This window comes from Vulpes lagopus, chromosome 17 (assembly GCF_018345385.1).
Source record: "Vulpes lagopus strain Blue_001 chromosome 17, ASM1834538v1, whole genome shotgun sequence".
NCBI lineage: Eukaryota > Metazoa > Chordata > Mammalia > Carnivora > Canidae > Vulpes > Vulpes lagopus.
Window position 1 is genome coordinate 21,738,138 of NC_054840.1, and position 17,558 is coordinate 21,755,695.

The 17,558-nt window shown below is 43.9% G+C and overlaps 1 long non-coding RNA gene across 2 annotated transcripts in view; it reads left to right on the plus strand.

The window, feature by feature from the left end:
• Positions 1–2,600, plus strand: part of LOC121477256 — a 64,355-nt gene extending 61,755 nt beyond the window's left edge. For both annotated transcript variants that reach the window (XR_005984166.1, XR_005984165.1), the window contains 2 exons: positions 1,003–1,251; positions 1,800–2,600. This is a non-coding gene — a long non-coding RNA (uncharacterized LOC121477256). The remainder of the gene's footprint in view (positions 1–1,002; positions 1,252–1,799) is intronic.
• The last annotated feature ends 14,958 nt before the right edge of the window (positions 2,601–17,558 follow it).

The window sequence follows — 17,558 nt, forward strand, 5'->3', positions numbered from 1 at the left end:
TGTGAGTTTGGTAACTTTCCTTAAGACGAAGGGTCTCGATGAGTCTCATCATGGACTGGGTAGCCTTTGGCTTCCTTGACACCCACTCCCACCCCTCTTTCTTAGCCTCATTGCCCTGAGCAAGAAGCAACTGATTTCCCCCAGTCCCCCTAAGAAAAGTAACCCCATATTCAAGCCCCTTCTGTGCCCGTGCAGATATCTTCTTCAAGTAAATACATACCCACCCTAAAGGAGTGCTGGCGGGTAAGTCTCCATCCACTATGAATAACCATGCCCTTATAGGAAGATGAAAGCAGCTAGTGGGGAGGTGGTTTTTGTTTGTTTTTGTTTTTGTTTTTGTTTTTGTTTTTGTTTTGTTTTAGTGAGATAAAAATTCACACAGTGACCAGTTGTTTACAGAGCACTTGCAGATATCTCACTTAGGCCTCCTGGTGACCCTGACAAAGGAGCAGTAGGACAGGCATTGTTATCCTGCCTTACAGGGAGGGAAACTGTGGCTGGGGGCAGGGAAGAGCCTGTGTTAGGACACTCGGTTGATTATCTGATGAGCTAGAGCCAGAACCTAGATTTCTCCTGGGTTCCATGTGTGTCCTTTCCCACATCACACTGCCAGGCCATCTGTGTGGGCACCTCACGCAGTTTTACCCATGGCAGGCATCCGTTGACATTATGATGCCCTTGCTCTGTGCCTGCCTTCCAAGAGTGCAGCGTACCCCTTAGTATGTGACTAAATTGGTGGACTTGTTAGGACCCCAGTGCCCAGACCTCGTGTGATAGAACAAATGTGTGAATCAGAACAAATGTGGGGGCACCTGGGTGGCTCAGTCAGTTAAGCATCTGCCTTTGGCTCAGGTCATGATCCTGGGGTTCTGGGATCGAGCCCCGCATGGGGCTCCCTGCTCAGCGGGGAGTTTGCTTCTACCTCTCCCTCTGCCTGCTACTCCCCTGCTCGTGCTCTCTCTCTCTTTCTCAAATAAATAGGTAAAATCTTTTTTTTGCTAGTTTTTTAAAGAACAAATGTGGTACATACCGGCGCTAGAATATTACTCAGCCACAAAAAAAGGAATAAAGTGCTGGCTCATGGATCTCAAGCACGTTAAACGAAGTCAAAGAAGCCAGACACCACAGGTCACATGCTCTACGATTCCATCTATATGAAATGTCCAGAAAAGGCAAATCCGTGGAGACAGAGTGCAGACTGGCAGTTGCCAGTCTGGGAGGACAAAGAAATGGGGAACAGCTGATCAACAGGTAAGGGGTTTTTTGGGGGGGGAAGGGTGAACTATCTCAGAACTGGATAGAGGTGATTGCGTGTTGTGAATCTACTAAATGCCACTAAAGGGTAGACTTTAAAATGGTCCTTTTTATGTTATGTGACTTCCACTTCCATTAAAAAATAAAGTAAAACAAAACGGAAAACCAAATCAACCAACACAGCCAGGTATGAATTTACCCTTCCTGCGAGATATACTTCCCCGCCTGGTTCCAGGTCACGGTGTTCCTTCACCGGATGGGGAACAAAAATGTGCAGACTCAGCTCTCAATCCTGTCACTTATTAGCTGTGTGGCCTTGAGGAGTCGATGCCTCTCTCTGGATGTTAGCTCCCCAATCTGCAAGAGGAGATTGACCCAGATTTTATCCAAAGTCCCTTCCAGCAAGGCCTTCTGCGATCTTGAGGACAGAGAGTGGGATGAAATTCAGTGAGGGTGAGGGTGAGGAGGCACTCCCTGAGCTTCTTTGGAACCCTTCTCTTCTCAGCTAGCGGACTGCGGTGACTTTTAATTTCCTCTGTCCCCAGGCAGCAGAGAAGCAGCGACAGAGATAACAGCTTCAGCTTCTGACCAGGCTGGCACTGCTGGGGCTCCCACCATGCTTCATTGAGCGATGTGAGCCCCTTGGTAATCCTGTTAAGCCACCGGGGCAATGAGTCATTTCAATACCACCCAAACACCTTCCTGTCGTGTCCCGGCAAGGAGAGGAGCTCCAGCCGGCACATTAAGACTTGACCTGCAACATTCTAAGCATAAATTGGAGCCTTTTAATTGGGCGGTGACTTGGAAACCCATCATGCCTAAATCAGTGCTCGGAGAGCTCAAACTGCACTCTTTTGTTCGCTTATTACCTCTTTTCTGAGCCCCTGGGATATCCGAGGCATTGTGCTAAGCTTTCAGGAATGCATATATATATCATAGCCACTGTCTTCAAGGAATTCAGCATCTCCTGGGACAGAGAGACTGGTAAACAGAAGGGAAATGTGACATTATGAGAGCAGCAAAATAAGAATGTGACACAGGATAGTAGGCAGTCCAGAGGAGAGAAGTGTTACCTCTGGGGGGTAGAGAAGGAAGGGCTGGGGTGGAGAATCAAGGAAATCTAAGGATGCAGGATTTTGAAGGATGATGGAGGTTTCCATGTTCCAGTGATGCTCCACGGGAGTGTGTTGTTCAAAGTGGTCTGCCTGGGTGAGGACGGGTGTTCTATCCCTGTAGTTGTTTGCTAGTTGCAAGGTGACAATAAAAAGAAGGCTGAGTTTCACTTAGTTTGTTACTGATTTTAAATTCCTACCAAAAATTTACCCCCTTGAACCCTCTTGCACTGTTGGTGGGAATGTGAAGTGGTGCAGCCACTCTGGAAAACTGTGTGGAGGTTCCTCGAAGAGTTAAAAATAGATCTGCTGTAGGACCCAGCAATTGCACTGCTGGGGATTTACCCCAAAGATACAGATGCAATGAAACGCCGGGACACCTGCACCCCGATGTTTCTAGCAGCAATGTCCACAATAGCCAAACTGTGGAAGGAGCCTCGGTGTCCATCGAAAGATGAATGGATAAAGAAGATGTGGTTTATGTATATAATGGAATATTACTCAGCCATTAGAACAACGAATACCCACCTTTTGCTTCGACATGGAGGGAACTGGAGGGGATTATGCTGAGTGAGTAAGTCAATCAGAGAAGGACAAACATTATATGGTCTCATTCATTTGGGGAACATAAAAAATAGTGAAAGGGAATAAAGGGAAAGGAGAAAAAAAATGAGTGAAAATATCAGTGAGCGTGACAGCACATGAGAGACTCCTAACTCTGGGAAGTGAACAAGGGGTAGTAGAAGGGGAAGTGGGTGGGGGGTTGGGGTGACTGGGTGATGGGCACTGAGGGGAGCACTTGGTGGGATGAGCACTAGTGTTATGCTATATGTTGGCAAATTGAACTCCAATAATTATTATTTTTTTTAATTTACCCCCTTATTGCCTAGACTGGGCTAGATTCCTCCTCTCCCTGGCATACAAAATGAGGAAGGGCATTCAAAGCAGTGGGAACAGCATATGCAAAATCTTGCAAGTGTGAAGTATTAATAGAATGGCAAGCAATCGGTCTGAAGAGGCATGGGATAGTTGGAGGAGAGCTGAAGGAGAAGTGAAAATGAAGCCTCATTCCTTGGGCCCAAGATAATCGCGTTAAGTCTGGGTTTGCTTCTAGAATGCAATGGGGAGTCATAGAGGGTGGTAAGCAGGAGCGTGATGTCATCAACTCTGTTGTTGAGGTAGCATTGACAGCTGAGGACGAGCGGAATGGGAAGGAGCAAGGAGGAAGGAGGGTGGTCAGGAAGCTCTTGCTGTCACCTGGGAGGAGAGAGAGGATGAGGATTCTATCAAAGCTGGGCCACGAGGGTGAGAAGCAGAGGATGAGCTCAAGAGATACAGAGAAGTGAATCTCCAAAGGTTTTGAGTCTGATCAGAAACATGGGTGGAAGAAGGAGGGTCTCACTGGTGACTTGAGCTTCTCATTCCCAGGAATGATGTCAGAGCTGGAGGGACATTCAAGACCACACACTCAACTGTCTTTGTGGCCCAGAGAAGGGCAAGGCATTTGCTCCCCAAGCTGCTGAGTTGGGGGCAGAGTTGGTGCGGGGTCCGAGTTTCCTAAGGCCTGAGCCCATCACGGCTCTCTTTGCGACCATGGCTGCCCAACTCCTGCCTTGACTGTGCCCGGCACCCCACCTCTGCTGGCCTGGACAGCGGAGGCCTGAGTCCCTGCCCTCACACCATCCTCAAAGCAGAGGGACCACCAGGGAGACCATCCTTTCTTTGAGTCTTTGCCTTCTCATTCCCAAATGGAAGGCCTACTGAGGTGGGCGCCTCTATTTTCTTCTCTTGCTTTCTGCTTTTTGACTTTTTATTTTGCTACATTCCCTTGTCACTTCCTGTTGGCCCACCTCACTGATCTGCCTGCCTGGACCTGAGGGCATTTGTGCCTGAGAGTCTCTGGCTGAGATCTCCTCTGAGGCCTCTCCATCTTGATTCCAGCAGTTGAGGCTTGTCTGGGGACAGTGTGGTCTTTCTGAGCTGTACTCCTGGGCCTGGGCCACCACCCTCCTTGGGCTCAAAGCCTGCCTCTTTCTCATCCCTTACTCTCCCTGGATTCACTGCCCCTGGTGTGAAGTCACCAAACGTGGGTGTTGTGCATCTGTCAGTGGGTCTGTTGGGCCTGAGCTTGGCTCTGGTCATATTTTTTCAGAAGAAAACAGCTGTGGAGCCTGCGATCTGGGAAGACAGGCTCCTCGGTGTAGACGAGCCCGCCTTGCCTGTTCTTCTGGGATCTCACAGTATTGTGGGTCAGTCACCTTAGGGGCAGAGCTCCAGGAGGGGGGACAGTTCAGGTGGGCTTCCCCATCAAACCCTCTCCCTCGGTCTTCCTCTCCTCCCTTCCCAAGTGGGAGGAGATGGGGAGACTCAGAATTGCAGGAGAAGAGTTGGGAGATTCTCAGAGCCCTGGGGCCACCCTTCTGGTCAATGCTAAATCTCCACCCACGCCCACCCCCGGTGGCTTTCCTGTCCTTCAGTCTCTTAGACCTCATTTGAACACTCCATATGCTTCTTGTGTGACTGTGCGGGCCATCTTGTCCTGTGCTAGTGCCAAACTGTCTTCTGCATAATGATGGAAGCTGCTTTCTTGTAACTCCTGGTGACTGGCCTGCTCAGAATGTGGTACATAACCCTCCCCTGCAGACGGCCTTCTGAGTGGATGAAGAAGACATCATCTACTCTATCCCATCCCACTCCTTTTTTCCTGCAGATCATCCCATCTCTTATGTCCTATTGTCATATTCTTTGGATGTGGTGCCTTCAAAAGACAGAGATTCCAGATAAAGGGTTAACTAACTTGGGTGACCAACAAGCCAACCAGAAATGCCAGTAGCCTAACACCAAGGAAGTTTCTTTCTCCCTTACATGACCATTCCTGGCCAACAGGTGCTCTTCTTCCACATGGTGATTCGGGATCCCAGGTCCCCGCTCACCTGGATCTGCATGCTCTCTTGGGGAGCAGGTGGGGTCCATTCTCTCCTGGTGGCCTGCCCAGTGCAGGAGGCTGGGAAAGGCAGAGAGGTCTGCCTGGAAGAGACCATCCGCATCCCGCCGGTGAGAACCAGGCCTGTTGCATCGTCTCACACTAACGTGAATGGGACAGTCCAGTCCCTGGCTGCTCTGCTACCCCTTGGGAACAGCTGTATACAGTGAGGGGACATCTGGAGGGAAGCAGGTCATCCCTGCCGACCAGCACAACTTCTCTCGAGTCCCCCTAGAGTCTGAGCCATCAGGTGTCAGAGGCTGTGAATGGGGTCCCCTCCTGTTTCTAAGTGGCAAGCAGTGTTTTCTTAAACTTGAATGCTGCACGTACCACTTCTGAGAATGCGGCTGTATCCGTACCCCCCTGTATTATGATGGACTTAATACTCTCTTTAAATCAAATCACTTTTTAATGTAGCTTCATGTGAATAGTATCTGGGAGATTGTGGTTTTGATGTGCTAATTATATCTGTCCAATGTACTCATATACTCTAAAAATAAATTCATAATGATTCCAATAAAAATATGTGCATGTACACCAGCCCCAAATGTTTGTACGTGCTGGTGGTATGAGTCGCACTTTGCGGAAAGTACTGGGTCTGCGTAACTGCCCTCTACGATGTGGCCCATGTCTTTCTCTCTGCCTCATGGTCTCCCCCTTCCCTGTGGCTCACAAGCCTCCAGGTTCATGGGCATTTTTGTTCCTCAAACCTGCCAAACCAATTCCTGCTACAGAGCCTTTGTACTGGCTGCTGTCTCTGCCAGGAATGCTTCCCCCACTTGTCTGACTCTTTCCGTACATTAACGTTTATTTGGCAGATCTAGTGGTCTTATGCCCCACCCCACCGCACGCTGCCCAGCCCACTCCTCTCTGTCCCTGGAAAGCAATTTCCAAGATACAACATGGTCTGTTTGTTTGCTTGCTGATTTATTGTTTCTCTGTGCCCAGTAAAATGTAAACTCTGTAGAAGCAGAGATTTTATCTGCACTGTGTAGTCCACTTTCCCAGCACTTAGCACAGGGCCTGGCCCATAATACATGCTCCATAAGTATGTGTTAGATGAATAAAAACTGCTGAAAACAGATACATAGGTCACTAGTCAAATGAAGATTAAAATACAGTTTTGTCAGTTGTTTGGTAATTTCTAATACGCAACTTGTCAACTGCTTAGCAGCTTGGAAGTGAGGCTACTGTGGGGGCGCCCAACTCCATCCCTGCAATTCACGGGTCATAGGTCACCTGAGTGGCCCACCCAGCCACAGAAGCTGGCCAAGGGAGAGGGGCCAGACACACCTCTAGAAGAAACTTGCAGCAAGGAGGCAAGTGGTGAGGAGACAACAGGCCAAGGACCAGCCATTCCTTCCTTAGGCCACAGGCAGCCATGCTGGCCCAGAGAGTCTGCCCACATGGAACACGGCCTCTACCAGATTGGCTCCTGGGGACTTCCTCCATGGGGACAGTAGGAGTTAGAGGTGGGGATGGAGTAAAAGTAAGGGATGTTGAAACACCTGAAAGTGTCCGATCCACACCTTGAAATGAGAACTGGGAAGTGGGGGTGAAAGCCCCCTCATACGTGAGGATGGTGGACGTGGTTTTCCTTACAAAGGGGATCTCTGGGTGGCGCAGCGGTTTAGCACCTGCCTTTGGCCCAGGGCACGATCCTGGAGACCCGGGATCGAATCCCACGTCGGGCTCCCGGTGCATGGAGCCTGCTTCTCCCTCTCTCTCTCCCTCTGCCTGTGTCTCCACCTCTCTCTCTCTCTCTGTGTATCTCTGATGAATAAATAAATAAAATATTTAAAAAACAAAACAAAACAAAAGGAATCAGTCCACAAAAGAAATCCAAGGTTATAAGCCAATGTTCCCCATCCCCTGCCCCCACCCCTGCTCCCTCCAGAGGTACATCTGTCATGGATGCTGGGATGCACCTCCCCAACCCCCTTCAGAACAGAGGCACTCTTTCCAGCCAGGACTGCTGGCATCAGAGCTGAGTCTCTTCCCAGGAATTGTCCTGTCTCACCTGGGGCAACATGTCCATCCTTCAGATGGTTCATATCCAATGTCTAGATGATACGGGTGCAAAGTCCTGCCCTTTGCCTCAGTCAAGGGCTGTGCTGGCTCCGGACCAACCTTGCCTACCATTTAATTTTCTTCTGCTATCCAACCTGCTCCTTTCCCGTTCCCACTAAACTCCCTGCTCACAAAGTCCCCTCTCAGAGTCTGTTTCCCAGGGAACACTAGGATGACATGTGTAAAACCCTAGTTGGCCCTGTCCTCCACAATCAGTCACCATATTGCCTAGGTGAGAACTAGTTTCCCACCAAAGACTTGTATTAGATTTGCTTCCTGTAGGGGATCCCTGGGTGGTTCAGCGGTTTAGCGCCTGCCTTTGGCCCAAGGCACGATCCTGGAGTCCCAGGATGGAGTCCCATGTCGGGCTCCCAGCATGGAGCCTGCTTTTCCTTCTGCCTGTGTCTCTGCCTCTCTCTCTCTCTCTATGTCTATCATGAATAAATAAATAAAATATTAAAAAAAGAGAAATATTTAGATTTGCTTCCTGTACTTGAAGTTGAGACAAATCATAGCCAAATAGGTGACATGGTGGTGCACCTGAGACAATGGTGGATCATTCCTTGAAATCCACTCAAGGCAATAAAGGTCACAAAGGAAGGCAATGAAAATAGGTAAAGTAGTAGTCATGTAGCAGGTGACATTTTCCAAATCCATTTCACATGCAGCACTTGACCCTGTTTCTGTGCTGCTCCATTTGCTTGGCCCTACGTGTCTCCCTGGGCTCTCAATGTCACAGCAGTGCCTCCACATTTCCTATCCCTGCCAGCTTCCTTAGATACTTCCGGGGGCCCTCACACCAGAGCTGGGCTCTGGCTTGGCCTCTATCGTACTCAATGCGTGGGAACCCCGCTGTCACTCTCCAGGGACCAGGACCACATAGGCTTGTCTCCTCTCAAGGTTTCTTGGCTTAAAAGATGAGTCTGATCCCAGAACCCCAGTGGCTGCCCAGAAGGTCAGGGTGATATCACCTGGGAGTTCAGGCAAGTTCATTCTCCATGGGTGAAGTTTGATCGTTGAGAGGCTGGAAGTGGAAGGGAAGTGACTATTATCCCCTTGCTCTTTCTCTGTCCTCTTCCTGCCCCAGTGGTAGTCACATAGCAAGGTTCCATCACGCCTACCCAGAGACATATCATAAAACAAATCACTGACTGTATCTTGTGGTGATGCTGTGGCTAGTATGGTGCTCACCTTCTTGGCCTTTGTTTCCCTCTTTGTCTTCTCCCCTCATCTTGCTATTACACCTCCTCCCATCCGCAAGAAAGCATGCATCAGCATGTGTGCTTAATATAAGCTTTGCTTCATGTGGTTTTTCCTAGACAACCCAGGTGAAGAAACAGACGTGAACTTAATTGATTTTCACAAAAAGTCATTCTTTGGGGGTAGGAATTACAACTGCCACTTTCAGGTGGTGAACCAGAGGTGAACTGCCCAAGACCAAAGCGACCCAGTAAGTGGCAGATCAGGACTCAGTCAACCTGTTCTGACTTCAAATTGGGTGTTTCTCTTACCTTGATTGTGAATTTTCAAGAGTTCTAGATAAGAACCGATTAACATATTCTTTTCCAGTAACGGTGGGATCTTGCGGGTGGGCGTAGGGGTGGGGGCAGCATTCACCAGAAAGGAGATTGCAAAACCTCTTGAAATGAGATGATACACCCACGGACTCTTACCAACTTTTACTCTCTGCAGGTTCATGATCACAGGTGGAGGCACTGTTAGGGCTGCCGAGAGAACACAGCTGCCAGGTGTATTCATTTCCTGGGACTACCTTGACAAATTGCCACAAACCGGGTGGCTTAAAACAACAGAAATGTAATCTTTCACAGTTTAAGAGGCCAGAAGTCTTAAATCAAAGTGTCAGCAAGGCCGTGCTTCTCTGGAGGTTCTAGGGGGAGGATCTGTTCCTTGCTTCTTCCAGCTTCTGGCAATTGTCCGCAATCCTTGATTTGTTGGCTGCATCTCTCTGATTAGTATTCACATGGCCTTTCTCCTGTGTGTCTGTCTGCCTTATCTGCCTTCGCCTGTCTCTTAAGAGGCCACTTGTGAAGGCCTTCAGGGCTCTCTTGGATAATCCAGAGAGATCTCCTAGTCTCAATATACTTAATTAAATTACTTCTGCAAAGACTCTTTTTCCAAAAAAGTAACATTTATAAATTCCAGGCATTAGGACTTGATATATTTGGGTGGCAGTTATTTGGCCTGCTACACCATATAATAGGCCACTTTGCCCGGAGACATCGGTGCGTCCATCAACATTTGTAAAAACACTGTCTAGTGTTCCTTCATATGACACTAGGTACCTTATGGGCTGGTGTGGAGGAGGCTTCTGGGTCACAGGGGTGGCTGAAGACAAGCTTTCTGCTCATCAAGCAGTGAGCTAGGGGGGCATGGACTGAATTTACCCTCTGGGCCATCCCAGCCATGGGTGGGGGAGAAGTCTGTCTCTTAGATGGCGGCTGGGTGGTGACTCCACCATTCCCCTGCTGCTGGGATCACGGAGGACGCTGGCTGCAGTGCTTGTGTTTGAATTTTCAGTTACTGTCAATCACCCTGATCTAATATTTATATTTTGCAGAACAATCTCATGGCAAGTTTTGGAGGAAAGAATCCTCCTCGTCACAAATATTCACAGTACTTGGCTTTGCTGCCCTTTGGCAAGAGATGTTGAAAACGGGGTCATGTGTAGGCCTGAGGTGCTGGACAGAGAGGCCTGTTTGAGTGGTTTCCTGGCACCACCATCTTCCTCGGGCTCTCATGGAGCTCACAGAGGTGCTGGAAAGAAAAGGAGAACAATTGGACCTGACCTGGAGGCCAGATGCCCTTGGAAGAAAGGTGTAGCCAATACCAATCTCCTTCCTTTGTTAATTCTTCCTCTGCGTTGTCCTCAAGGGCCTCAACTACATTTGTGAATTATCATCTTTTCTTCAAGTTCCCTTCAGAATTCCCATCTTCTTGCTTGCAGGAGTCAGGATCACTTCTTGTTTCCAGAAAATGGAGCACTTGGATTCCTACCTTCAACCCCCACCCCAGTAACCCGACTTCACACCTATCCCCCCTCTTTCTCTGTCTTAGAGCCACTCAAAGTCAGGTCTTCCATTGACACAGATGTTTAATCTTTACTATGTGCTCTGGGTCTTCTTCTCAAAATTCGTCCTCCCTCTTTTCAGTAACAGTGTCATTGAGATACATCGCACGTACCATAAACTCTCCCGTTTGAAGTATAAAATCCAGTTTTTTAAATTTGTCAACCAAGTTTTGAATTAATCAGCACTGCTAATCCTATGATATCTTTTTTTTTTTTTTTGAAAGAGAGAGTGAGGGTGGAGAGAGAGAGAATCTCAAGTTGACTACCCGCTGAACATAGTTGGGGGCTCCATCCCCTGGCCCTTAGATCATGACCTGAGCCAGAATCAACTGACTGAGCCATCCAGGCACCTCTAATCCTATAATATCATTGTCATCACAAGAAGAAACTCGACACTCATTAGTAGTCAACTGTCATTTGCATTCTCCACCCTTACCCTCCCCCCCCACCTCTGGGTGACCACCTACCTCTTCTCCATGTCTATAGTGTTTGCTATTCTAGACATTTCATATAAAAGGATTCCCACAATCAATGATCTTTTCTAAGTGGCTTCTTTCAGTCAGCATGACATTTTCAAGGTTTAGTCAATGTTGTACGTAGCATGTATCAGATTTCATTCCTTTTTATGGATGAATAATAGTCTAATATATATTGTTTATCCATGTGTCAGTTCATGGAATTTGGGTTGTTTCCACTTTGCCATGAACATTCATGCCCAAGTTTTTTTGTGGACATACGTTTTGAGTTCTCTTGGGGATATACCTAGGAGTGAAGTTGTGGGGTCATAGGGTAACCCTATATTTAACATTCTGTGCAATTGCTACACTGCTTCCCAAAGCAACTACACTCTTTTACCTTCCTATAAATGATACATGAGGGTTTAAATTTTTCCACATGCTCACCAACATTTGTGATTATCTGTCTTTTTAAATTTTCCCATCCTAGTAGGTGAGTAATGGTATCTCACTATATTGATTATTTGTAGATACCTAATGACTAATGATACCAAACATCTTTTTATTAGCTTATTGGTTATTTGTATATCCTCTATGAAGAAATGTCTATTTAGATATTTTGCTCAATTTAAAGTCAGTCTTTATCTTTTTATTATTGAGTTGTAGGTCTGGATAAACTGTATTCTAGTCTATTCTATTCTATTCTATTCTATTCTATTCTATTCTATTCTATATTCTGGATATTAGTCCTTTTTCAGATATATGATTTGCAAATATTTTCTCCCATTCTGTGGATAGTCTTTTTACTTCTTGTCTTTTCACTTTTACTTTCTTTTGCTTCTAAAAGTACAGAAGTTTTAAAATCTGATTAAGTCTGATCTATTTTTGTTGCTGTTGCTTGTGCTTTCAGTGTCCTGAGGAACCATTACTTAATCCAATGTCACAAAAATTTACTTTTATATTTCTTCTAAGAATTTTAGAGTTTTTCTCTTATCTTTAGGTCTAGGATGCATTTTGGTTGAATTTTCATATATGGCGTAAGTTAGGAGTCCAAAATTATTCTCTTTGTGGATATCCAGTTGTCTCAGCCTTATTTGTTGAAAAGGCTATTCTTTCCTCATTTGAATTGTCCTGATGCTCTTGTTAAAAATCAACTGATCAGAAATATAAGGCACTATCTCTAGATTCTCAAATTTGTTCCACTGATCTGTATGTCTTGCTTATGACAATACATACTATCTTGATTACTGTAGGGTTGTAGTGGGATTTTGAAATCAGGACATGTGAATTTTCCCACTTTGTTCTTTTTCAACATTGTTTTGGTTATTCTGGATTCCTTGCATTTCCATAGGAATATTAGAATCAACTACCAATTTGTGCAAAAAAGTGATCTGGGATTTTGATAGAAGTTTCATTGAGTCTGTAGCTTAGTTTGGGAGCTATTTCCCTCTTAATATTTGATCTATGAATTTAATAACTGAAATGTCTTTTCATTTATTTAGATTCTCTTTAATTTCTTTTAATAATATTTAACAAGTCTTGTACTTCTTTTGTTAAATTCTTCCCTAAGTATTTTATTCTTTTAATATTATTAAAATGGAATTGTTTTCTTAATTTTATTTTTAGGTTTTCATTGCTAGTCTATAAAAATAGAACTGATTTTTGTATATTGACTTAGTATCCTGCAACTTTGCTGAACTTGTTATTAGTTCTAATGGTATTTTGGTGGATTACTTAGGTTTTTCATTATGCAAGATCATGTCATCTGTGACTAGAGATAACTTTATGTCTTCCTTTTCAGTCTGGCTGTATTTTTTTTTCTTTTTTGCCTAGTTTTTCCCCTAAAATCTCTACTGCTACAATGATTAGAAGTGATAAGTGGATGTTATTGTCTTACTTTCAACTTAGGAAGGAAGCTTTTGGCCGTTGACCATTAAGTATGATGTTATTATCTATGGGTGTTCATAGATGCTCTTTATCAGGTTGGAGAAATTATCTTCTATTCCTAATATGTTAAATGTCTTTATCATGAAGTGGTGCTAGATTTTACCAAGTGATTTTTTTGTGCATATTATCCTTTTTTTCTTATATGTTATTTATTTTAGAAAGGGAGAAAGCATGGAGGGGGGCAGGAGGAGAGGGAGAGAGAGAATCCGAAGCAGGTTCCACGCCCAGTGCAGACACTTAACCAACTGAGACATCCAGGCTCCCCCCTTTATGTTATTAATAAGGTGCATTGATATTCATATGCTGAAATGACCTTCCATACCTGGGATAAATCCCATTTGGTCATGGTGTATGATTCTTTTTATGTTTTAGAGTCCTTCATTCTTTTGTATCTTCCACATTTTTTCTCTATTGATTTATTTTCTTTAGCTAATAAATGTGCTCAATTTTTTTCAATAATAACAGAGAACCAAATAAACTTGCTTCGTGGGTCCTATGCTCCCAAGCCACTGTCCCATTTCTTTACTCCATTTTTATTCAAGTTCTGGAAACAGTTTTCCTCCTGTTAGCTTAATACTGATTCATAAATTTTTTAAAAAGATTTTATTTATTTATTCATGAGAGACACACACAGAGAGAGAGGCAGAGACATAGACGAAGAAGCAGGCTCCCCTCAGAGAGCCTGATGTGGGACTCGATCCCTAAACTCCAGGATCATGCCCTGAGCAGAAAGCAGAGCTTAACCACTGAGCCATCCAGGCATCCCACTGATTGATAATTTAACCATAATGAAAACTTGTTTCATTAAGATCATTAAGGCCTTTCCAACTACCAAAGTTCAAGAACACTTTTCAGTTCTTACTTTATTAGATTTATGTATCATTCTACAGTTCGTTTCCTATTTCCTTCCTTTTTGAAACTTTCAAATCCCTGGTTTTCTTTCTATCTCTTTTTTTTTATTACAATTTCCTGCTTTCCTTTGTGGGCATTCCCCCACCCCACCCCCAACATCTATAAAATACTGGTATTCCTTAAGGTTCTGTCTTTGGCATACGTCTCCTCTTACTTTATACCTTGTCTGGGAAATCTCACAGATGCTCATCATTTTTGTTATCATCTGCATACTGATGAATAATGAATTGTTACCTTTTCTCAGATCCAGCCAGGTATGTCTGAACAGCTGGACATCACCATTTGAAAGTGCCACAAGCTTGTTAAATCCAAGAAGTCAAAATAAAACTCTGAAGCCTTCTTATCCTGCTCAACTTGTTCTTCAAGCTTGAAGTAAATTTCTGGGATTTAGGAAAATTTGAGCAGCTTTCTAGGTGAGGTGAAAATTGCCTCAGTTTACTAAAGCAGATTGGCAATCCTGCCTTTTCATTGCTGTGATATGCTATGTACTAGGAAAAGATAATTCAACTTTTACCCCATCCTTTAAGAACTTTTAGTCTTAACTAAGAGACAGGAACAGACACATATTACTGTAATCCAAGGCAGGTTGAGAAAAGCATGATGGTGGAAAAAAACTAATGATAGGAACTCGACGGAGAATGAACTTGATTCTGCCTGGGAAGATGGAATATTTGAAGGGAGAGATCTCCCAGAGATGATGACTTTTGAACTAGGACAGGAAGGTGAGTGGGACTTAGATAAGGCAGGGTGACAACTGGCTGAGCTGTCATGGGGCTAAAGCCATGTTTAGGGAGGAGCATATGGTTTGGTGTATCTGGCAGGAGATTGGAGGGAAGTAACAGGTGTTCAGGTTGAGGCCAGAATTTGAAGTGCCTTAAATGCTACTATGGAGAATTCATAGAAGAACTCTGTTATATATTAAAAATAAAGAGACAATGAAGTAGCATCTGACATAAAGTTTGGCAACAATTCTGCAGGGGCTCTTCTTCCTACACTCCTCTGGCATTGTCCCTTGCCAAAACTGAAATATGTGTCACTGTGTCCTGAAGGCAAGGGGAAAAAATATACATTAAGCAAACAGGAAAAAGAGGCACAAACAAAAACCCACCAACAGCCATACATGGCAGGTGTACAGACTCTTCCCCACTCAACAGCCCTCCCCCACCCTGCCATCCTGCAGCGTTGCTGAGGTCAGGGTAGGAGTTAGGCGAAGTGGAGCATCCTCAGGGTACAGAACGTAAACTTTGTAACCTGCCCCATGGCTTCCTCTCCAACTCCTTAATAGGGAGAAATTTCTCCCTCCTCTCCTTTCATAAGGTGTTCTGGTTATCTGTGAAGTTCTCATGGCATTTGTTCCTAGGCTACCTGTGAAATCCAAGGGCAGGACTTTGTTATCCATTGCTGTACTCCTCATGGTGGTCAGTGCAGAACCCTGCTCATCTAGGTGCTTTAGGGCAGTGATCTGCAAAATGTGAGCAGCCTGGGGAGATGTAAAGAACATTCTGGAGAGTGAGAAGAAAATATTAGAGCCTCATTTATGCTTATCTTTAAATCAACGTAAGAAATAAAGCTTTATTATTCTTGAATGTATAGACTGACAGGAGTCTATACATATAAATATAAATAAATATATCGGGATGAATGTTTAAAATTTTTTGTTGTAAGAGTTGATTAAAAAATATCGCGCGATCCCTGGGTGGCGCAGCGGTTTGGCGCCTGCCTTTGGCCCAGGGCGCGATCCTGGAGACCAGGGATCGAATCCCACATCGGGCTCCCGGTGCATGGAGCCTGCTTCTCCCTCTGCCTATGTCTCTGCCTCTCTCTCTCTCTCTGTGACTATCATAAATAAATAAAGATTTAAAAAAAAAATATCGCAGTTTATGCTGTATGTGCTAAATTAATGATTGTTGCGTGAAGTAACTCCATAATATTTGGTGATAAGTAAGAAAATTCATTACCAAAGAAAAAGCTAGATCACTAATTTATCCATTTATTCATGCCAACAAACAAATACAAATATTAAATAGTGCCTTGTATGTGCCAGGCAATGTGCTAGGCTCTGTGGGTTGTTTTGTTCAAAGATGAATATAATGTAAGTAGGGGGACTTTTTTTCAAAGATTTTATGTGTTTATTCATGAGAGACACACAGAGAGAGGCAGAGACACAGGCAGAGGGAGAAGCAGGTTCCATGCAAGGAGCCCAAAGGGAGACTCCATCCCAGGTCCCCAGGATCATGCCCCGGGCTGAAGGTGGTGCTAAACTACTGAGCCACCCAGGCTGCCCAAGTAGGGGGACTCTGAAGAAATTTTACCTCGACATAATATAATAGCAGCATGTGAGCAAGGTTATAGGGGGAGTATTATGGGGTAATGAGCACCCTCATTGTCTCCTGGGAGCTAGAGCATTTGGGTATCACTTTTCTGAAGGAGATTTTGACAAACACGTCAAAGACCTTTAAAAAGTTCACACCTTGACCCAACAAATTCACTTCTAAAAATTTATCTAAAGTATAATTAAGGATTTGTACAAATATTTAATTGCAATAATGATTATCACAGTATGATTTCTAATATTGCAGACTCAACAATGCCCAAATTTTCAGCAACATGGGATTGCTTACATAATATGTATTATTTCCACTCAATGAAATACAAGCCAACCATTAAAAACTGATATGCAGACACACACTTAATTACATTGCAACTTATTTACAATGTTTTAAAATTAAAATTTTATACAGTGTTATCTAATACAGAATTATTCTATTAATGTACACGCATATAGGAAAATATTTGCCAAGTGTGCTAAGACCTTTTTTCAGTATTAGTTTTTAAGGCCACATATTGTAAAGTATAGTTCTATGATTTCTAACCATGTCTAATGTAACACTACAGGAATCCAGACAGACAGTTCTGTAGCTTCAAAACAAACAAGCAAACAAACAAACAAACACTCTTGTGCTGTTCTTTGGGGCTACACTCAAATCTGTGGCAACCATTAATGTGTTCTCTGTTCCTAGTTTGGCCTTTTCCAGAATGTCATATAAATGGAATGATATAGGATGTGACTTTTAAAAATGGATTTCTTTCATTTAGCACGATGCCTTTAAGGTGTGGTGCTAATAGTTTCTTTCTTTTATCGTTGAGTAGTATTCCATTGTATGGCTGTGCCACAGTGGTTTATTCATGCTTATGATGAAGAATATTGGGCTATTTTCACTTTGGGTGCACTATAAAGAGAGCTGCCATAAGCATTTGTGTACAGATTTTTCAGTAAACATATGTTTTGTTAGGTCATATGGTAAGTGTATGTTTTTCTTTATGAGAACCTACCAAACTGTTTTACAGTGTTTTACCTTTATATTTCCCTACTCCAAAGTATGAGTGGTAACGAGTATGAGTTATTGTCAGATTGTTTTCTATTTTGTTTTTATCTATTTTAGCCATTCTAATAGATATGTAGTGGCATCTTAATCCTGATTTTCATTATCATTTCCTAATGGCTAATGATGTTGAACATTTCCTTATGTGCTTATTTGCATCTGTATATCCTCCATGATGAGGTGTCTATACAAATCTTTCATCCACTTTGAAAAATTGGATGGTGTATTTTCTTATGGTTTATTATTAAGAACTCTTTATACATTCTACACACAAATCCTTTGTCAGATATATTATTTAAATTATATCCTCCCAGTCTTTACCTTGTCTTTCTCTTAATAATATGTTTCATTAAA